This window comes from Lynx rufus, unplaced genomic scaffold (assembly GCF_022079265.1).
Source record: "Lynx rufus isolate CCGP_SWC_20201006 ecotype Redwood Valley unplaced genomic scaffold, mLynRuf1.p SCAF_7, whole genome shotgun sequence".
NCBI classification, from domain to species: Eukaryota; Metazoa; Chordata; class Mammalia; order Carnivora; family Felidae; genus Lynx; species Lynx rufus.
The window spans coordinates 41,549,185-41,565,541 of NW_025814889.1; the positions used below are offsets into that span (position 1 = coordinate 41,549,185).

Genomic DNA, 16,357 nt, shown 5'->3' on the forward strand with positions numbered 1-16,357 from the left:
TCATGAGCTTGTGATGTGAGCCTAAATCAAGAATTGGGCACTTAACCAACTGAGTCACCCAGCTGCCCTGTTACTGTACCTTCTATTACCAAAAACACACATCCTACTCTCCTTGCACATGGAGAGGTTTCCCTTATTATTTCAAGTAGTTTTAATTACATATATTAGACTGTTTTAGCCCCTAGAAACCTGGTTTCTAGCAGAAACTGAAGTAAGCAACTGTGTTCTTCACATTAGCATTCTATGGCTTAGTAAATGTTTCTAATTTCTAGAAACATATGCTTTCTCATAGTAAATTTCTTAATGTGGCACAAAACATGTTTTACTAATCCATGCAAATATCTGTAGTTCCTCTGTAAAAAGGAAGCCAAAAGTGAATAAACCTATGTTCAGTAATTAATGTTTCAGTATCTTATTTAGAAATGATATAGACATTTAATGACTAGCCATCAGTTAATTTAACTTGTAAAACTTTAAGGTTTCAGGTTACTAAAAAGATTTGGGGAAACTATCAAAAATTCACCTAAAAACTTTTATCTCACATCTATTTAATGTGCTTGTTCTCAACAATTATTTTTAGGTTAATTATAAAAATTTCATCATACCAGGTTATTTTTTCTCGCTGACAAGTTTTTCAACAGAGATAACATGAACTTATTTGACTAGTAAACTCAGGTAGAATAAAAGCTGTATGTCTGCATTGTTTTTAATGTTGATAATGCTAATTTTTTTTAAATGTTTTATTCATTTTTAAGAGACAGAGTGCGAGTGGGGGAAGGGCAGAGAGAGACGGAGACACAGAATCTGAAGCAGGCTCCAGGCTCTGAGCTGTCAGCACAGAGCCCGACGTGGGGCTCAAGCCCACAAACCTTGAGATCATGACCTGAGAAGTCGGCTGCTTAACTGACTGAGCCACCCAGGCGCCCCTTAATGTTGATAATTCTAAAGACATGCCTATTTTAATTAAACCAACAACCTTAAACTAGCTTTTAATTACTAAAGATTCCCTCAGATCATGTGAACCTGAAAAACACTCGCTTTCATTTTTTATCACATTCCTAAGAATTTTATGAACATATAAGTCATAAAGGCACTTAATTTTCTTTCGCCCAATTAAATAGAGCTCCTCCACAAATGAATTTTGATAATGCCCTCTGGAGGTAGACAATACCACACATCTATATATAACATGTATATATATACAGACAGATGTAAACATACAGACACAGAAACCTCATAGTTTTCATTTTAAAATTACTACCATGAGACAGGTTTGATAATACAAAACTTACTAGCTTATATTTTAGTATATGTGCTGCCGAAGCGAGCACAAAACTTACTAGCTTATAAAAGAACAGCTGGAAAAAGTGAGGATCACCTGGCTAACGCTTTTTATTCACATTAGTGGCGAATACAATAGTTTGACGTTTGCCCAAGTCCCAAATAACCTTTCTCTCCCTTTTATAGATAAGAATTACCTGCCTTAAGTTTGTAGATAAGGTACAAGACTTACATCGAAAAGGCACAGGGAAAGAAGGCAAGTTCCCCTAAGAAGAATTTTTGTTTCCTAAGGCCCCACGTTTTTGCAGTTCCTACAAGCCTTTCGAGATAAATAGGGGAGGTTTGGGGATGGGTAAAAGAATAGGTGGAATTTGAGCTATTTTTAGAGAAGGTAAGGGCAGATGCTTTCAATTCCCCCAAGGAATTGGGTTGTAACTTAAATGATAGCAAGAAGCCTCTGTGGCCATCTAATTACATTATCTTCAAGTTGTTCCCCCACCCACTCTGGGCACAAAGTTGCATTTTAGCGCAAAGGAGAGAAAAACTTAAAAGGAACCCTTTTAAACATCTTACCAGTGTTCAGCTAGGACAAACAGTAAATATTCTTGGCAGTATTGAACAACCCCTTAGACGCAAGAGGTGGCCCCAAAGAGGGTGCAAAAGACATTTTATTTTCCCGTCTCTACTTGGTACTACAGTCACAGATACAGAACAGCTGACCCTGGTAGGAATCCTTATCTTTAGCTGACTCTGCCAGTTTTTCCAGGATCCCATCTGTAGCTCTGGTATCTACCAGAATTTCTCCATTAGTTTTAATTTAGTTTTCCCTTGGCTGTTGAAGGGAATAACATAGCAGTTTACCAGAAAAATCCCATAGAGTTTCATCAACTCTGGGAGGGGTCCAGACAGGAGCCTCTTGTGAGGATAGTGTGGGGGCGTCTCTAAGATCACTCATTTGGCAGACTTTTTAATTTTTTTTTTCAACGTTTATTTATTTTTGGGACAGAGAGAGAGCATGAACGGGGGAGGGGCAGAGAGAGAGGGAGACACAGAATCGGAAACAGGCTCCAGGCTCTGAGCCATCAGCCCAGAGCCCGACGCGGGGCTCGAACTCCCGGACCGAGAGATCGAGACCTGGCTGAAGTCGGCCGCTTAACCAACTGTGCCACCCAGGCGCCCCTTGGCAGACTTTTTAAAAAATGTTTTATTTATTGGGACGCCTGGGTGGCTCAGTCGGTTGAGCAGCTGACTTCGGCTCAGGTCATGATCTCAGGGTTTGTGGGTTAGAGCCCCATGTCGGGCTCTGTGCTGACAGCTTGGAGCCTGGAGCCTGCTTCAAATTCTGTGTCTTTCTCTCACTCGGCCCCTCCCCTGCTTGCCCTCTGTCTCTCTCTCTCAAAATAAATAAATAAACTTATAAAAAAAAGCTTTAACATGTTTTATTTATTTATTTAATATTTTTAATGTTTATTTATTTATTTTTGAGAGACAGAGAGTTGACAGAGCATGAGCAGGGGAGGGACAGAGAGAGAAGGAGACACAGAACCCTAAGCAGGCTCCAGGCTCTGAGCTGTCAGCACAGAGCCCAACGTGGGCTAGAACCCATGGACTGTGAGATCATGACCTGAGCTTAACCAACTGAGCCACCCAGGTGCCCTTAATGTTTTATTTATTTATTTTGAGAGGGAGAGAGAGAGAGAGAGAGAAGGCACAAGCACAAGACCGGGGGATGGGGGGGGGGGGGCGGGCATGAGAATGTCAAGCAGGTTCCTCACTGTCAACACGGAGCCAGACTCCAGGCTGAGGCTCAGCTTGCGATTCCACAAACCATGAGATCATGACCTGAGCCGAAATCAAGAGCTAGGGGCTTGACTGAGCCACCCAGGTGTCCCTTTGGCTGACTTTTGTTTAGAGTCTTGTAGTCTCTTCAGAGGGGCAAGACAATTCAGGTGGGGGATTACTAGCATTAAGTACTCAAATAAAGAAGGATAGAGGGGAGCAGCAGGGGTTACATCAGTCTTACAGTGTTTTGTTTTAGGTACCTCTTGTGTCTTTAATTTTTCATTTGCCTTTTTTTTTTTAAGTTAATTTATTGATTTTGAGAGAGCAAGAGGGAGCATGAATGGGGGAGGGGCAGAGAGAGAGGAAGGGAGAGAGAATCCCAGGCTATCAGTGCAGACCCCAACACGGGGTTCAGTCGTAGGAACTGTGAGATCTCATTTGCCTTTTTGCAACGAATCTTTTAACGAAGGTGTTTTGGAATTTTGAAACCTCTTTTTTCTTCCATCATGACAAGTGTGCTCTTTAATCCTCATCCCCTATTTCTCCTGTCCCCCCACGCACCTCCCCGCTGGTAGCCATTGGTTTCTTCTCTAGAGTTAAGAGCTTGTTTCTTGGTTTCCTTCTCTCTCTCTCTCTCTCCCTCTCTCTTTCTCCCTCTTTTTTCCTTTGTTCGTTTGTTTTGTTTCTTAAATTCCACATATGAGTGAAATCATATGGTATTTGTCTTTGACTGACTGATTGCACTTAGCATCATAATACTCTCTAGCTCCATCCATGTTGTTGCACATGGCAAGATTTCATCCCCCCTTATTTTTTTTATGGCCGAATGATATTCCATTATATGCATACCATTTCTCCTTTATCCATTCATCTGTTGATGGACACTTGGGCTGTTTCCATAGATTGGCTATTGTAAATAATGCTGCAATAAACATAGAGGTGCATGTATCCCTTTGAATTAGTGTTCCTGCATTTCTTTAAAGTTTTATTTATTTTTTTTAGTAATCTCTATGCCCAACATGAGGCTCAAACTCATGACCCCAAGGTCAAGAGTCACATGCTCTTCCAGCTGAGCCAGCCAGGCACCCTGTGTTCTATTTTGGGGCTAAATAACCTAGTAGTGCGATTCCTGGGTAGTAGGGTAGTTCTGTTTTTAATTTTTTGAGGAACCTCCATGCTGTTTTCCAGTGACTTCACCAGTTTGCACTCCCACCACTTCACTAGTTTGTAAGAGGGGTCCTTTTTCTCCACATCCTCACCAACACTTGTTTCCTGTGTTTTTGATGTTTGATTTAGCCATTCACACTCCATCAGGGTGTGAGGTGATGTCACATTGTATAGCTTTGATACACATTGATTTGCATTTCCGTGATGATGAGTGATGTTGAGCATCTTTTCATTTGTCTTCTGGTCATCTATGTCTTCTTCTTTAGAGAAATGTCTGTTCATATCTTCTCCCGATTTTTTATTTTAAAGTAGGCTTCATGTCCAGCATGGAGCCAAATGCAGGGCTTGAACTCATGACCCTGAGACCAAGACCCGAGCTGAGATCAAGAGTCGGACACTTAGGGGTGTCTGGGTGGCTCAGTCGGTTAAGTGTCTGACTTTTGGTTTCGCCTCAGGTCATGATCTCACGGTTCATGAATTCATCACATTGGGCTCCATGCTGGCAGTGCTGAGCCTGCTTGGGATTCTCTCTCTCCCTTTCTTCTCTTTCTCTCTATGCCCCTGCCCTGTGCTCTCTCCCTCTCTCAAAATAAATAAATAAACTTCCAAAAATTAAAAAAAAATGAAGAGTAGGACACTTAATTGACTGAGCCATCCAGGTGCCCTGCTTCTCCCCAGTTTTAAATTGGATTATTTAGTTTTTGTGTGTTAAGTTATATAGGTTCTTTCTATATTTTGGATGCTAACCAAATATGACCATATATGACCATATATGACCAAATATAACCAGATATGTCATTTGCAAACATCTTCTCCCATTCCGTAGGTTGCCTTTTAGTTTTGTTAATTGTTTCCTTCACTGTGCAGAAACTTTTTATTTTGATGTAGTCTCAATAGTTTATTTTTGCTTTTATTTCCCTTGTGCCAGGAGATTATGTAGAAAAATGTTGCTATGGCTGATGTCAGAGAGATTACTGCCTGTGTTCTCTTCTAGGATTTTTATAGTTTCAAGTCTCCCATTTAGGTCTTTAATCCATTTTGAGTTTATTTTTGTGTATAGTGAAAGAAAGTGGTCCAGTTTCATTTTTTGCATGTGGCTGTTCAGTTTTCCTAACATCATTTATTGAAGAGACTGTCTTTTTCCCATTGGATATTCATTCCTCTTTTGTCAAAGATTAATTGACCATATAATTGTGGGTTTATTTCTGGGTTTTCTGTTCTATTCTATTGATCTATGTGTCTATTTTTATGCCAGTACCATACTGTTATAATTACTACTGCTTTGTAATATAACTTGAAATCTGGAATTGTGATATCTACAGTTTGTTTTTCTTTTTCAAGATTCCTTTGGCTATTCCAGGTTTTTTGTGGTTTCATAGAAATTTTAAGATTGTTTGTTCTAGTTCTGTGAAAAATGCTGTTGGTATTTTGATAGGGATTGTGTTAAATATGTAGATTGTTTTGGGTAGTATAGACATTAAAAAAATTTTTTTTGTAAATTTATTTATTTATTTTTATGGAATATTTCATACCCAACGTGGGGCTTGACCTCATGACCCCAAGATCAAGAGTTGCATGCTTTCCCAACTGAGCCAGCTAGGTGCCTGGTGTCGACATTTTAATATTTGTTCTTCCAACCCATGAGCGTGGAATGTTTTTCCATTTCTTTACATCATCTTGAATTTCCTTCATCAGTGTTTTGTAGCTTTCAACGTACAGGTCTTTCACCTCTTTAGCTAAGTTTATTCCATGATATTTTATGGGTTTTGGTGCCATTGTAAATGGGATTGTTTTCTTTCTTTAAAAAAAAAAACAAAACTTTTTTTAGTGTATATTTATTTTGAAAGAGTGAGAGATCGGGTAGGGGAGGGCTTGAGAGAGAGGGAGAGACAGAATCCCAAGCAGACTCCGGGATGTCAGCACACAGCCTGACGTGGGGCTCGATCCCACGAACTGTGAGATCATGACCCGAGCCAAAATCAAAAGTCGGACATTTAACCAACTGAGCCACCCAGGTGCCCCTGGGATTGTTTTCTTAATTTCACCTTCTGCTGCTTTATTATTAGTGTATGGGAATGCAACAGATTTCTGTACGTTGCTTTTGTATCTACAACTTTACTGAATGCATTTATCAGTTCTTTTTTTTTTAAATTTTTTTTTAACGTTTATTTATTTTTGAGACAGAGAGAGAGCATGAACGGGGGAGGGGCAGAGAGAGAGGGAGGCACAGAATCGGAAGCAGGCTCCAGGCTCTGAGCCATCAGCCCAGAGCCTGACGCGGGGCTCGAACTCACGGACCGCGAGATCGTGACCTGGCTGAAGTCGGACGCTTAACCGACTGAGCCACCCAGGCGCCCCTGCATTTATCAGTTCTACTAGCTTTTTGGTGGAGTCTTTAAGGTTTTCTATATACAGTATCATGTTATCTGCATATAGTGAGAGTTTTACTTCTTCTTTACCAATTTGGATGACTTTTATTTCTTTATGTTGTCTATTTGCTGTGATTTAAGCAAATATGTTGAATTGAAGTGGTGAGAGTGGACATCCTCCTTGTCTTGTTCTTGATCTTAGGGGGAAAGGTCTCAGTTTTTCACCATTGAGTAGGATGTTGGTTGTGAATTTTTCATATAGGCCTTCATTATGTTGAGGTATATTCCCTCAAGACCTACTTTGCACAAGTGTTTTATCATGAATGGGTGTTGTACTTTGTCAAATGCTTTTTCTGCATCTATTGAAATGATCACATGGCTTTTATCCTTTTTCTTATTGATGTGATGTATGATGTTAACTGTTTTACAAATATTGAAGCCACCCTTGCATCCTGGGAATAAATCCCATCTGATAGCGGTGTACGATTTTTTTAGTGTCTTGTTGGATTCAGTTTGCTGATATTTTGTCGAGGATTTTTGCATTTATATTCATGAGTGATATTGGCTTGTAGTTCTCTTTTCTGTGGTGTCTTTATCTGGTTTCAGGGTGATACTGGCCTCAGAAGAATTTGGAAGTTTTCCTTCCTCTTGTATTTTTTGCATAGTTTGAGAAGAACAGATATTAGCTCGTCCTAGAACACTTGGTAAGAGTTGATGCCATTCTCCTGATCACGTGCTGCCTGCTAGCAGTGTCACCTTAGAGATCAGGACCAGCTGGGTTTGCAAAAATACCAACATGCTTTTGGCTAGAGATTTACTACATCCAGCCTGGGAAGAGGAAAAGAAAAATACATAAAAAGCAACAGCTAGTTCACAGCCCAAATTCCTATTTTATGGATGTAAAATGTCCAGGTTGCTAGAAGACTACCATGGTTTTCAGCCATGCTCTTTGTGTAGGCTGTTCAACAATGTGCCAGCCAACAGGTAGAACAGCCAGACTCACAGAGGGGTGTTCATTTAGAAGAAAGCAATGCCAACGATCCACACAAAGTCCTGAATTTGTGTTATATCACAGAAAGCCTTACCAGTTCAATAATTCCAGTTAGTCTACCAAGATCATGTAACTATAGTTAAAAAAATTTTTTTTTAATGTTTATTTATTTTTAAGAGACAGCATGAGCGGGAGAACGCAGAGAGACAGAGGGAGACCCAGAATATAAAGCAGGCTCCAGGCTTTGAGCTGTCAGCACAGAGCCTAACGCCGGGCTTGAACCCATGAGCCATGAAATCATGACCTTAGCTAAAGTTGGACACTCAACCGGCCGAGCCACCCAGGCGCCCCCTCTGACAGCTTTTAAGTGCTCAACCCGTGCTCATCAATTCTGCAGCTACTTCTGGGATTTCCATTAGCAATAACCTTTATCTACACGAAACAAAACAAACAGGTGCATCTTAACATACCAGCCTTAAGCAAGAGGTGTTACTGTGGCCTGGCTAAGACAAGGCCCTGTGTGCACCACCAGCAACTCCTGAGGTGAAACTGGGGTTTGGCGAAGGGATTGTACTAGAAAACCCCAAAGAATGGGGACCATGGGCTGATTCCAAACAGCAGTTGCCATAGTGGAATCTAGGGAAGGATTCCAAGTAAATGAGAAATTGCAGACGAAATTGCCAGCAGTTCCCAGTTTGGAATCTAGAAGTAGAATCAAGGGCTGGGGTTTCCAATTAAATGGTCAATTGTGGTCCAAATTACCAGCAATTCCCAACATGGAACTAGTGTTTCTGGACAAATGAGGAACGGACTGGGAAGTTAATTAGATCAGGAGCCTGATGCAAAGAGAGCAGAGCTCAGAGCCAAGAGGGACTCACCCACGGCTCTCGGAAATGGTGAGAAATACAGAGAATTCAAAAGGGTTCACAAGTACCAAGCCTGTGTTTCTCATTGTCCCTGAAGCTGTCAGAAGTTTCCTTCTATCCCACCACTGCTTCCAAATCTATGAAAAAACAAAATTCAACTGAGTAAATTTGAGGATCTAATTGCCTTTATTCAATGATTCATGGATTGGGCAGCGTCCTATCCAGCAAATAGATAGGAGCTCCAAGGAGCTATAGAAAATGAAAGGCTTTAAAGGCAGAGAGAGGGCAGAAAAAAGGAAGTTTATCAGCAAAGAACTCTTGTTTCAGGCAAGGTCACCTTCCTAAAGGGGACAGAGAGTGTGTATCAGGCAGACTTCTTCACTAGTGCTGACCAGGTAGCTCCAGACTCACTAATTAAAGATTACATTCCTAGGAGAGTCTTGGTTTGCTGATGTGGGGATTAGCATAAGTGACTCCATTTTGGGCTTATTGTCTCATTTTTAATATGTGACAATAAATCTCCTTCCTACTCCTGATCCTCAATTTCTCAGTTCCCTTCCCCAGAGGCAGCTTTTAACCAGTTTCTGTGTTTCCTTCAAGAGATGATCTATGCATATATGTATACCGTTCCTTCTTTTCTTACATAAAATAATAAATTCATCATATATGCGTATGTATATACGGGTATGTATATATTGAGTGCCTACAAGGATTAGGTAATGTTCTACATTAGGTGCCGGGGATATAATATAGTGGAAAACAAAAGAAGAATTTGTATAGTGTTTCTAACCTTGCTTTTTTTCTTTTAAATTAGATATTTTGAAGGTTGTTCTATTTTCATATGTGTGTTTGTGTATATATATATATATATATATATATACATACATATATATATATCTGTCTATATTTCTACCTCATTTATTTTCAGGGACTGCATAATTCTCTTTCATAATTAGACCATGATTTATTTGACTAATCCCATACTGTTGCACATTTAGGCTGTTTTCAGTTTATTGCTATCACAAACAGTGAATCAAAACTTGCATCTCTGGGCATATATGCAAATGTCTTTGCAAGATAAATTCCTAGAAGCAATATTGATGGGCCAGGTCAGCTTGATCTTTAGATATCTTTCTGTTATACAACTTTCTCTCAAATGGTGTCTGCTGTAAGATTTGACTACATATTAATTTGCACCTTCCAGTATATTACTTCCTTTAGCCAAGTTTTATTGATGTTGCTGGTTTTTTTTCCCCTCCAGATTTAAAAAGTATTATGTGCTCATTACAGAATATTTGGCAAATGCAAAAAAGAATAAATGATGAAGATTCCCTTTTCCTCAGAGGCCAATAAATAAGTAAATAAATAGGAAACAAATCAAGTGCATGCATACTTCCATCATTGAGAGCTATCCTCTGTTAACATTTTTATTTATTTCCTACTGGGCTTTGTTTAGTGTGGAAAATATGATATATATATTATTAAATAGATGATATCATGCTGTATATAGCTTTTAACTTACTTCCTCATAACATTTTATAATGATGGGACAATCAATTATTAGACTATTTTTTTAAGTTTATTTATTTTGAGAGAGAGAGAGCACTCAGGTGTGTATGAACAAGGGAGGGGCAGAGAGAGAGAACCCCAAGCAGGCTCCACACTATCAGTGCAGAGCCTGATGTGGGGCTCAAACTCATGAACCATGAGATTATGACCTGAGCCAAAATCAAGAGTTGGACACTCAACCAACTGAGCCACCCAGGCACCCCTAGACTATTTTTTAAAAGTAATATGCCAGGGCGCCTGGGTGGCTCTGTTGGTTAAGCGTCCGACTTCAGCTTAGGTCATGATCTCACAGTTCATGAGTTTGAGCTCCACGTCAGGCTCTGTGCTGACAGCTCAAAACCTGGAGCCTGCTTCAGATTCTGTGTTTCCTTCTCTCTCTGCCCCTTTTCTGCTTGCACTCTCTCTCTCTCTCTCTCAAAAATAAACATTAAAAAATTTTTAAAGTCATCTGCCAATGTTTAGTAAATACAAAATTATAAACTCTTACATGAAGTACTAGCTACTCTGTAAAATTTACTTGGCAGAGATAAAATTGTGAATATTTCATGATCTCTGCACAAGAATGTTGTCATAAGCATTGCTTATAACATGAAAGAATAAATTTCAACCCGAATATCCATTAATGAGGAAAGAATTGAACTATGGTACAATGGTGGAAAGTTATTCAGGTAATAAAAAAAAATTAGGGCTTTCAGGAAAATAGAGTAGACATATGTATTAGTCTGCTTAGGCTGCCATAACAAAATACCATAAACTAGGTAATCAAACAGTGGAAATTTATGTTTTCACAGTACTGTAGGCTGGAAGTTCAAGATTAGGGCGTCAACACAGTTGGGTTCTGGAGAGAACTGTCTTCCTGGCCTACAGGGGGTGGCTTCTTGCTGTGTCCTCACATGGCAGAGACACAGGAAGCAAGCTCTCTGGTGTCTCCTCTTAGCACAAATCCCATCATGAGGGCCCCATCTTCATGACCTCATCTAAATCTAATTACCTTTCAAAGGCCCCATCTCCAAATACCATCACATTGAGTATTAGAGCTACAACATCTGAATTTGGAGGGAACACAATTCAGTCCCTAGTAACATACTTTTTGCTAAATACACTAAGTACAACAGGAAACCCTGGACATTACCTATAGAGCTAACATAAGAAGACTCTGAAACATGTAGAGAAGAGGGCAGACTGGTAGGGACCCAGGGGCCCAAGGATCAACATGGTGGGGAATTTTCTTTTGCCTTGTATATCCCAGTCTTGGAGCTAAAGAAGCCAGCAACCTAGAAGCCTCAACGGACACAGACAAAAATAAGCATCAACAAAAGCTTCCTCTCTCTAGCCAAAGGACCAGGAAAGGAGCAAACTAGCAAGACAAAGTAATAGACAGTAACTGCTCTACTCCTGTCAAACACCAGAAGAAGGGCCCCACCCTTTCCCATGCCAGAAAAAGCTGAGTGAAGAGCCTAAACTTCCACCCTCTTGAGGCTGTAATGAGGCACCAGCCAGTGGAAAGGGTCCTAACCCCCCTGCATTGTCAGTAAAGATCACATAAGGAGCCTGGATTTCCACCTCCACCCGCAGTCATGAGGCACCCCTCCTTGCTGGGTGGTTGTCAGAAGAGGTTTAGTGGAGAGTCAGGGCTTTCATCATCACCCAGCAATAACAAAGGCACTAACACAGGGTTTATGGACACCTTGTGGGAGCTGGAACTTCTACCCTGTCCAGTGATAAGGAGCACCCCCCTCTAGTGGCAATGGAGGATGAGAGGGGAACCCAGATTTCTATCTCCACCTGGCAGCAGTAAGGTGGCACCATGCTCTTCCCTTGTCAGAGTGATGTCAAAGAAAGCCAGTTAAAATAGAAGGTTTAAAGAAGATCCAAATTCTCATAATATAACATTCAGATGCCTAGGTTCCAATAAAAAATCATTCATCAGGGGCACCTGGCCGGCTCAGTTGGAGAACAATGTAACTCTTGATCTGAGGGTCACAGGTTCCAGTCCCATGTTGGGTATAGAGATTAAAAAAAAACCCAACAACTTAAAAAAAGAAAGTTATTTAAAAAATCATTCATGATACCAAGAACCAGTAATATCTCAAACTGGATGAAAAAAAGAATCAATGCATGCCCACACAATGAGATGACAAAAATGTTAGAATTATCTGGCAAAGATTTTAAAACAGTCACAATAAAAAAAAAATCCTTCAGCAAGCAATTACAAATATACTTGAAACAAATGAACAAAATGGAAAGACTCAGCAAAGAAATAAAAGATAAAAGAAGAACAAATGGAAATTTTGAACTGAAAAATATAATAACCAAAGTATAAAGATCAGCAGATAGATCCAACAGAAAAATGAAAAGGACAAAGGAAAGAATCAGGGAACTACAAGACAGAATAACAGAAATTGTGCAATCTGAGTGACAGAAAATAGACTAAAAAAAAAAAAAAATGAACCAAGCCTAGGGACCTGTGGAACTATGACAAAAAATCTAGTATTTGTGTCAGTGTAGTCCCAGAAGGAGAGGAAAAAGAAAATGGAACTGAAAAAATACTTAAAAAATAATGGCTGAAAAAAAGTAATGGCTTAAAATGCCATAAATTTGGTAAGATGTTAGCCTATTGATTCAAGAAGCTGAGCAAACCTTAATCAGGATAAACCAAAGGAATTCCATATCAAAACACATCACAATGAAATTTGTGAAAACTAAAGACAAAAGAAAAAAAGTCTTCAAAACAACCAGAGAAGATTGACTACCTTACCTACAGGGTAACAGTTTAAATGGCAACAGAGTTCTCATCAGAAACCATGCAAGTCTACAGGAAGTGATGTGATATTATTCAAATACTAAAAGAAGAGAACAGTAAACCCAGAATTCTATACCATCCTTCAGGAATGAAGAAGTCAGGACGCTTTCAGATGAAAGAAAACTAAGAATTTGTTGCCAGCAGACCTACTGTGAAAGAATGGCTCAAGGAAGTTCTTTAAACAGAAAGGAAATAATGAAGAAGGAATCTTAGAATATCAAGAAGAAAGAACAAAGTAAACAAATATATGGATAAATATATTAGGCTTTCCTTTTCCTCTTGAGTTTTCTAAGTTATGTTTGACATTTGAAACAAAAATTATAACATTATCTATGTGTTTCTAAATGTATGTAGGAGAAATATTTAAGGTAACTAATTATAAATGGGGATGTTAAAAAGATGTAAAGGGACATAAGGTAAAATTATAACACAAGTAGACTAAGTGATAGGTTATATATACATATAATGTAATACCTAGATTAATCACTAAAAATATACAAAGAGATACACTCAAAACTACCACAGATAAATTAAAATGGATTCTAAAACATATTTAAAAATATTTACATCCCAGGGGCTCCTGGGTAGCTCAGTCAATTAAGCATCTGACTCTTGGTTTTGGCTCAGGTCATGATCTCACAGTTCATGAGTTTGAGCCCTGCGTCTGGCTCTGTGACAACATTGTAGAACCTGTTTGGGATTCTCTCCCTCTCTCACTCCCCCTCTCTCTGCCTCTCCTTCACTCTCTCTCTCTCTCTCAAAATAAATAAATAAATAAAATGTTTACATCCCCAAGTATAAAATAAATACCTATCAGCCCATACTGATAAAATAATTGATTGAATAAATAAATAAATGGGGGAAAGAGACAAATCTCCCATGTAGAAGAATTCTAAATAATTCATGTAAACAATCTGCTCTCAAGGATGTGGAGCATTAACTCCTCACTCTTTAAGTGTGAACTGTGCATAGTTATTAACTTCTAAAGAATATAGTATGGAAAAGGGGGCAAGAATAACTTTACAGTGGAGAAACCTGAAGAACGCTACCTCAGTCAGGTGATCAAAATCGACAGTCATAAGTCATGGATGGTATGTATCCTTGACATGTAATGAAATGGAACTTTATCTCTGTGATCTTCTTCCCCCAAACCCATAAACCCAGTCTAACTAAGAGAAAAACATTGGAGGGGCACCTGGGTGGCTCAGTCGGTTGGGCATCTGACTCTTGATTTCAGCTATGATCATGATCTCACAGTTTGTGTTTCTCACATAGGGCTCTGTGCTGACAGTGCAGAGCCTGCTTGGGATTCTCTCTCTCCCTCTCTCTGCCCCTCCCATGCTCTCTCTCACTCTCTCAAAATAAATAAACTTAAAAAAAAGAGAGAGAGAAACATTGGACAAATCCCCCTAATAGAGGGACATTTTAGAAAATAACTGACCAGTACTCCTCAAAAAATGTCAAGATCATCCAAAACAAGGAAAGTCTGAGAAACTGTTACAGCCAAGGAGAGCCAAAGGAGATATGATAACTGAATGTAATATGGTCTCCTAGATGGGATCTTGGGGTGTAAAGGGGACATTAGATAAAAATTAAGGAAATCTGAGTAGAGTATGGGCTAGTTAATAAAAATGTGTTGATATTGATGTATTATAACAAATGTTCTATACTAATGTAAGGCAATAATAGGAGAAATTAGGTACAGAGTACATGGAAAGTCTATCATTTTCACAATATTTTTGTAAAACTAAAACTTTTCTAAGAAAATGTGTTACAGAAAGACATTCAAGGGGTGCCTGCCTGGCTAAGTCAGAAGAACATGTGACTCTTGATCTCAGGGTCAAGAGTTCAAGCCCCATGCTGGGTGTAGAGATTACTTAAATAAAAATAAATCTTTAAAAAAAAAAAGATGTTTAAGTAACCCATAGGAAGACAGGAAAAAGAAAACAAAAAACAGAACAAGCAGACTTAAGCCCTAACTTTTAATAATTACATTAAATGTAAATGGTCTAAATATACCAATCAAAAAACAGGTTGACTGGTTGACACAGTAGATTAAAAAGCAAAACCCAACAATATGTTGTCTATAGGAAATTCACATCAGGGGCACCTGGATGACTTAGTCAATTGAGCGTCCGACTCTTGGTTTGGCTCAGGTCATGATCCCAGGGTCGTGGGATCAAGCCCTGTGTCAGGCTCCATGCTCAGTGTGGAGCATGCTTAAGATCTTCTCTCTTTCTCCCTCTTCCCCTCTCCCCCACTCACACTCTCTCTTTTTAAAATTAAAAAAAAAGGAAGAAAGAAGCTCACTTAAAAAAATGACACAGGCGAGTTGACTGTAACAGGATGGAGAAAGGGTATGCCATGCAAGCATTGAGCAAAGGAAAGCAAGAATCAATATATTAATATTGGATAAAGTCAATATCAGATCAATAAAACTATTAGAGTCAATGAAGAACATTATATAATAATGGCAATGTCAATTCCTCAAGAAAACATAATAATCCTAAATTGGTATGCACCAAACAGCAGATTTGCAAAATATGTGAAGGAATTCTGGTAGAACCAAAAGGAGAAATAGACAAATCCACATCGGTAGTTGGAGTCTTCAGCACCCTTCTCCCAACAACTGACAAAACAGCTCCACAGAAAATCAGCAGGGGTATAGAAGAACTCAGCAACATCATCAATCAACAGGATCTCATTGACATTTTTAGAACACTCCACCCTACAGCAGCAGAATGCATATCTTTTTCAAAGGTCCACAGAACATATACCAAGATGGTCCATATTTGAGCCAATAAAATACACCTCAACAAATTTAAAAGAATTGAAATTGTGCAGTGTGTTCTCTGACCACATGGAATCAAGCCAGAAGTCCATAACAGAAATGTAGCAGGAAAATCGCCAAATACTTGAAAACAACAGCTTTTGTGGGTCAACAGTGAAGTCTCAAGAGAAAAATAAAAGTATACTAAATTGAGAGAACATTTAAAAATCATCTAAACAAAAATCTTACAACTAACATTTTATTTAATAATGACAGACTGAATACTTTCCCTTAAGATGAGAAATAGGGCAAAGATGTCTGCTCTACTACTCATATTCAACATAGTACTGCAATCCCTAGCCAGGACAATAAGGCAAGAAAAGGAAATAAAAGAAATACTGATTAAAAAAGAAGAAATAAAACTGTTCCTATTTGCAAATGACGTCATTATTTGTGTAGAAAATCCTAAGGAATCTATATTAAAAAACAAACCCTCTTAGAACCAATATGTGAGTTTAGTAAGGTTACAGAATATAAGCGAAACATACAAAAATCCATTATTTTCCTATATACTAGCAATGAATGTGTGCATACAGAAATTAAAAGTACTATGGCATTTACAAATGCTCAAAAAATACTTATGTAAATGTAACAAACACGTACAGGACATGCACTAAACAACACTGATGAAACAAGTCAAAGATTTAAATAAGTGGAGAGACATCCATGTTTATAATCAGAAGATTCAACATTGGAAAG

At 38.8% G+C, this 16,357-nt stretch overlaps 1 protein-coding gene and 1 pseudogene across 2 annotated transcripts in view; both read left to right on the top strand.

Annotated features, from left to right (window-relative positions):
• CD4 (CD4 molecule) overlaps positions 1 to 16,357 on the top strand; it is a 43,462-nt gene that overhangs the window by 14,769 nt on the left and 12,336 nt on the right. The window lies entirely within an intron of this gene.
• Positions 7,246 to 7,792, top strand: LOC124501370 (40S ribosomal protein S27-like; annotated as a pseudogene).